Below are 6667 nucleotides of genomic sequence, written 5' to 3' on the forward strand. Positions count from 1 at the left end.
CTGCAACACCTCCGTCAGTGTACATAATTGCCGCCCATTTTATGTTACACAGATATTTAAATTTATCCATTGTGCCACATTATGTGTCTCTGGGAACACGTTGACAGCTGTTTACTTAGGTCATAACAAAGTCACTTGTTTGACACTAATTCATACACCTGACAGAGCAAACACATTAAACAGGTGGTCGGTCAACAGGGACTTACCTTGATGTCTGTGTTGGACCTGCCTTCACCTACTACAGTGACATCCGGCTTAGTTCTCCACGAACACTGACCGGCCAGCTTACTTCTGGCTAGCTAGGCAGCTTGACAACACTTACTAGACGCACATCAGCCGGCAAGTGCGCCCCCACACACCCACGACACAGGACTAGAAGCCGGTCGGCCGACCGGACAGAACACTGGACTTGTGACCCTGTGGTCCTGGGTTCGATCCCAGGCGCCGGCGAGAAACAATGGGCAGAGTTTCTTTCACCCTATGCCCCTGTTACCTAGCAGTAAATAGGTACCTTTGTGTTAGTCAGCTGTCACGGGCTGCTTCCTGGGAGTGGAGGCCTGGTTGAAGACCGGGCCGCGGGGACACTAAAAAGCCCCGAAACCATCTCCAGATAACCTCCAGATAACCGCCAGATAACCTCCAGATACCCCCAGGAATTGTTCATCCAAGGCCAGTTTTTACCCCATTACAACTATGAGTCAAGAGACTCGACGCTTGGCGACCACTTTCCCCACATTGACCCAGCTTCCACTTACACCAGGGACCAGACATTGTGTCCCTGCTGACCTTGTCACCCGGAAGGTCCCAGCTTCCACTTACACCAGGGACCAGACATTGTGTCCCTGCTGACCTTGTCACCCGGAAGGTCCCAGCTTCCACTTACACCAGGGACCAGACATTGTGTCCCTGCTGACCTTGTCACCCGGAAGGTCCCAGCTTCCACTTACACCAGGGACCAGACATTGTGTCCCTGCTGACCTTGTCACCCGGAAGGTCCCAGCTTCCACTTACACCAGGGACCAGACATTGTGTCCCTGCTGACCTTGTCACCCGGAAGGTCCCAGCTTCCACTTACACCAGGGACCAGACATTGTGTCCCTGCTGACCTTGTCACCCGGAAGGTCCCAGCTTCCACTTACACCAGGGACCAGACATTGTGTCCCTGCTGACCTTGTCACCCGGAAGGTCCCAGCTTCCACTTACACCAGGGACCAGACATTGTGTCCCTGCTGACCTTGTCACCCGGAAGGTCCCAGCTTCCACTTACACCAGGGACCAGACATTGTGTCCCTGCTGACCTTGTCACCCGGAAGGTCCCAGCTTCCACTTACACCAGGGACCAGACATTGTGTCCCTGCTGACCTTGTCACCCGGAAGGTCCCAGCTTCCACTTACACCAGGGACCAGACATTGTGTCCCTGCTGACCTTGTCACCCGGAAGGTCCCAGCTTCCACTTACACCAGGGACCAGACATTGTGTCCCTGCTGACCTTGTCACCCGGAAGGTCCCAGCTTCCACTTACACCAGGGACCAGACATTGTGTCCCTGCTGACCTTGTCACCCGGAAGGTCCCAGCTTCCACTTACACCAGGGACCAGAGACATTGTGTCCCTGCTGACCTTGTCACCCGGAAGGTCCCAGCTTCCACTTACACCAGGGACCAGAGACATTGTGTCCCTGCTGACCTTGTCACCCGGAAGGTCCTCCTCGACGACACAACACCTGCATAGTTCTACCCAATATACTTTTAAAATTTAATACTTCGTCTATGAAGTGACTTTGTTATCCAACTTTTCTTAAGTTGGGATTAATTACTAGACGTCATAATATGGCAACAATGGAAACAGAAAGGAATTGTTACGTACCTTAAAACTTGGTGGCTTCCTGTCACACGATGAGCTAAAAAGGTTTTACCTGAAATGGCAAGAAAACTATTATTTATATCCTTTTGGACTTGTTTATATACATTACAATCCTCATATACCGCATGACTAGTCATATTTTAATCCATATATGTAAGGTGCGCAGGTAAATGTGACGCTTGAGCATCGAGGTGTTACTAACCTTGTCTTGAAGGAGGAGACGCTGGTGTATCTTGTCTTGAAGGAGGAGACGCTGGTGTATCTTGTCTTGAAGGAGGAGAGCGCTGGTGTATCTTGTCTTGAAGGAGGAGAGCGCTGGTGTATCTTGTCTTGAAGGAGGAGAGCGCTGGTGTATCTTGTCTTGAAGGAGGAGACGCTGGTGTATCTAGTCTTGAAGGAGGAGACGCTGGTGTATCTTGTCTTGAAGGAGGAGAGCGCTGGTGTATCTTGTCTTGAAGGAGGAGACGCTGGTGTATCTTGTCTTGAAGGAGGAGAGCGCTGGTGTATCTTGTCTTGAAGGAGGAGACGCTGGTGTATCTTGTCTTGAAGGAGAAGACGCTGGTGCATCTTGTCTTGAAGGAGGAGACGCTGGTGTATCTTGTCTTGAAGGAGGAGACGCTGGTGCATCTTGTCTTGGAGGAGGAGACGCTGGTGTATCTTGTCTTGGAGGAGGAGACGCTGGTGTATCTTGTCTTGAAGGAGGAGACGCTGGTGTATCTTGTCTTGAAGGAGGAGAGCGCTGGTGTATCTTGTCTTGGAGGAGGAGACGCTGGTGCATCTTGTCTTGGAGGAGGAGAGCGCTGGTGTATCTTGTCTTGGAGGAGGAGACGCTGGTGTATCTTGTCTTGGAGGAGGAGACACTGGTGTATCTTGTCTTGAAGGAGGAGACGCTGGTGCATCTTGTCTTGGAGGAGGAGAGCGCTGGTGTATCTTGTCTTGGAGGAGGAGACGCTGGTGTATCTTGTCTTGAAGGAGGAGACGCTGGTGCATCTTGTCTTGGAGGAGGAGACGCTGGTGTATCTTGTCTTGAAGGAGGAGACGCTGGTGTATCTTGTCTTGAAGGAGGAGAGCGCTGGTGTATCTTGTCTTGAAGGAGGAGACGCTGGTGTATCTTGTCTTGAAGGAGAAGACGCTGGTGCATCTTGTCTTGAAGGAGGAGACGCTGGTGTATCTTGTCTTGAAGGAGGAGACGCTGGTGCATCTTGTCTTGGAGGAGGAGACGCTGGTGTATCTTGTCTTGGAGGAGGAGACGCTGGTGTATCTTGTCTTGAAGGAGGAGACGCTGGTGTATCTTGTCTTGAAGGAGGAGAGCGCTGGTGTATCTTGTCTTGGAGGAGGAGACGCTGGTGCATCTTGTCTTGGAGGAGGAGAGCGCTGGTGTATCTTGTCTTGGAGGAGGAGACGCTGGTGTATCTTGTCTTGGAGGAGGAGACGCTGGTGTATCTTGTCTTGAAGGAGGAGACGCTGGTGCATCTTGTCTTGGAGGAGGAGAGCGCTGGTGTATCTTGTCTTGGAGGAGGAGACGCTGGTGTATCTTGTCTTGGAGGAGGAGACGCTGGTGTATCTTGTCTTGAAGGAGGAGACGCTGGTGCATCTTGTCTTGGAGGAGGAGACGCTGGTGTATCTTGTCTTGAAGGAGGAGACGCTGGTGTATCTTGTCTTGAAGGAGGAGACGCTGGTGCATCTTGTCTTGGAGGAGGAGACGCTGGTGTATCTTGTCTTGGAGGAGGAGACGCTGGTGTATCTTGTCTTGAAGGAGGAGACGCTGGTGTATCTTGTCTTGGAGGAGGAGAGCGCTGGTGTATCTTGTCTTGGAGGAGGAGACGCTGGTGTATCTTGTCTTGGAGGAGGAGACGCTGGTGTATCTTGTCTTGGAGGAGGAGACGCTGGTGTATCTTGTCTTGGAGGAGGAGAGCGCTGGTGTATCTTGTCTTGGAGGAGGAGACGCTGGTGTATCTTGTCTTGGAGGAGGAGACGCTGGTGTATCTTGTCTTGGAGGAGGAGAGCGCTGGTGTATCTTGTCTTGAAGGAGGAGACGCTGGTGTATCTTGTCTTGGAGGAGGAGAGCGCTGGTGTATCTTGTCTTGGAGGAGGAGACGCTGGTGCATCTTGTCTTGGAGGAGGAGACGCTGGTGTATCTAGTCTTGGAGGAGGAGACGCTGGTGTATCTTGTCTTGGAGGAGGAGACGCTGGTGAATCTTGTCTTGGAGGAGGAGACGCTGGTGTATCTTGTCTTGGAGGAGGAGACGCTGGTGTATCTTGTCTTGGAGGAGGAGACGCTGGTGTATCTTGTCTTGGAGGAGGAGACGCTGGTGTATCTTGTCTTGGAGGAGGAGACGCTGGTGTATCTTGTCTTGGAGGAGGAGACGCTGGTGTATCTTGTCTTGGAGGAGGAGACGCTGGTGTATCTTGTCTTGGAGGAGGAGACGCTGGTGTATCTTGTCTTGGAGGAGGAGACGCTGTTGTATCTTGTCTTGGAGGAGGAGACGCTGGTGTATCTTGTCTTGGAGGAGGAGACGCTGGTGTATCTTGTCTTGAAGGAGGAGACGCTGGTGCATCTTGTCTTGGAGGAGGAGAGCGCTGGTGTATCTTGTCTTGGAGGAGGAGACGCTGGTGTACCTCGTCCAGGGAGGTGAGGCGGGGCCCAGTGGTTGGCGCCACACTGCTGACGTCACGCTCGCAAACACATTTAGCGAGACGACGTAATATTTCGCCACAAGACGAGAAACACTGCACGAAGAATTAAGAGGCACCATCGCGCACGTAATTTTCCAACAGCAGTTTTGTCCTGTTCTAATATTTCCCGTACAACACTAAACTATCCCGAGTCAACACTTGGCCACGGACAGCAGTAGCGGCGTCTTCTGCCCTGGTGTCTCGCACACAACTCAATCATAACTTCACTACACTTTTAGAACACTGCCATACACGGATCGAATAATTCAGGTACCTGCACCCTTTAAAACATTATATCTGAACTGTACACACTCAGACATTAACTATACAACATCCAGTCTCAGTAAATCACTTTGACGAAAACACTTGTATCTATCAGATGCGGTGAAACTGTTGAGATAAACTTCCCGTATATCCGTCACACGCACCACATCACAGCACTTACCATACATAACGACTCACTGCACTGACCGCCCGGCCCCAGGCAGTGGTGGCTCAAGGTGGCGGCTGCCCACCTCAAAGACTCATATATTATTTTTACCGTATCTGAGTACTCAAAAATCGCCGTTTTCGCAAATATAAATTTATATTGTTATATATTAACACTTGGTATATGGTTAAGTCTGGGTTAGGTTCCGTTATGGTGTTTAAGTGGTGTTGGAAATTATTGGGTGAAGTATTTACAGGTGAGATTTGGATAGAAAACGGCAAAAAAGTATTGTTGTTTTCTGTTCGGACGTTCGTTGGCTCGAAATGTCGAACGTCATCTGTTGTGAGTCGTGTGTAAAGTGATTTACTTTCGTAAATAGGCGGGCTTGACAGTTAGAATAATTAGTATTAGCCTTTGTTGACAAGGACGAGCTGCGACTTGCCCCCACAGACGTATGGAGGCTCAGGGCTTCATTTCAAGCTTCGAATGCTCACGCTCACGACCCCACTCAGAGCAGCCCATCCTCGCATACAAAGATCCAACCTCGTTAATCCAGCAGCCAAACCCGCTGTTTATGAATGAGAAGCGGTTTACACACGACTCACATCTGATGATATCCGAACACTTCCGGAACAAGTGCTTCGCTCACGTCCTCTGTTGGAACCACAATTCAATAAATGCTTCACCCACGAACTACAAATACAAATAATCGTCAACAGAACCTAAACACCTAACCTAACCTACGCTTAACTATACATAGAATCTGTATGTATAAAAATATTAATTTATACATGAGAACAAACTAATGTTTAATACACAGTGTGTTAACATTGATGAATGCGTCTGCGGAGGACGGCCGCTGCTTTAACCAGCCTAGTGTGAGGACGGGCCTAGTGTGAGGACGGGTGATCCTGTGGTCCTGGGATCGAATCCAGGACCACAGGATCACAAGTCCAGCGTGCTGTCCGCTCGGCCGACCGGCTCCCTTGTACAGGTCTGTACAGGTCTGGCCCACGGGATAAGGAGAGTGTATAAGGTAGCTGGTATCCCCAAAGAAACAAACCTTGGTCATTTATTAGACAGTATGAAGGACAGAGACGCTAAATTAAAATTAAGCGAAAGGGTCGAGGCTGTAACTGGAGTGGAGGTTGACTTAAAAGAGTCTACCGAGGAGCTGCTCAACTGGTGCGAGCAGGAAACACTTCAACCTGTGAGTGGGGAAGCCTCTTAATGTTGACAAAAGATGAACGCGTGGTTGGTCCTTGAGAGTTAAGAGCCGCTGGGGAGAATATGAACATTTAAATTAGGAAAGAGACTGTTGATATATAGTCCTTTGATGATAATGGCTCAGAGGACAGTGTGGAGTGATGGATAAGGTAAGGACACAGATCCTGGAGTGATGGATAAGGTGTAGTGGGGTTTTCTATTGTTTCTTGGGTGTAGGAGATTTGATGTTTTGCGAGTGCATTGTGTTGTAGTTTTTGTGATGGAAATTGTTCATTTCTGCCCCGAAACGCTTTGTGTGTTAGTGGCTTTACAAGACTGAAAAATACCCATATTATGTAATCTCACAACGTCCTTGTACTTTCTTGTAACTCAATTATTATTATTTTTATTATTATTATGATAAAGAATATTATTATTTCCAGTGTTATGTTATTTATTGTGAGTGTTTCCCGTACTTTATCTTCTATAATA

This window comes from Procambarus clarkii, unplaced genomic scaffold, assembly GCF_040958095.1.
Source record: "Procambarus clarkii isolate CNS0578487 unplaced genomic scaffold, FALCON_Pclarkii_2.0 HiC_scaffold_119, whole genome shotgun sequence".
NCBI lineage: Eukaryota > Metazoa > Arthropoda > Malacostraca > Decapoda > Cambaridae > Procambarus > Procambarus clarkii.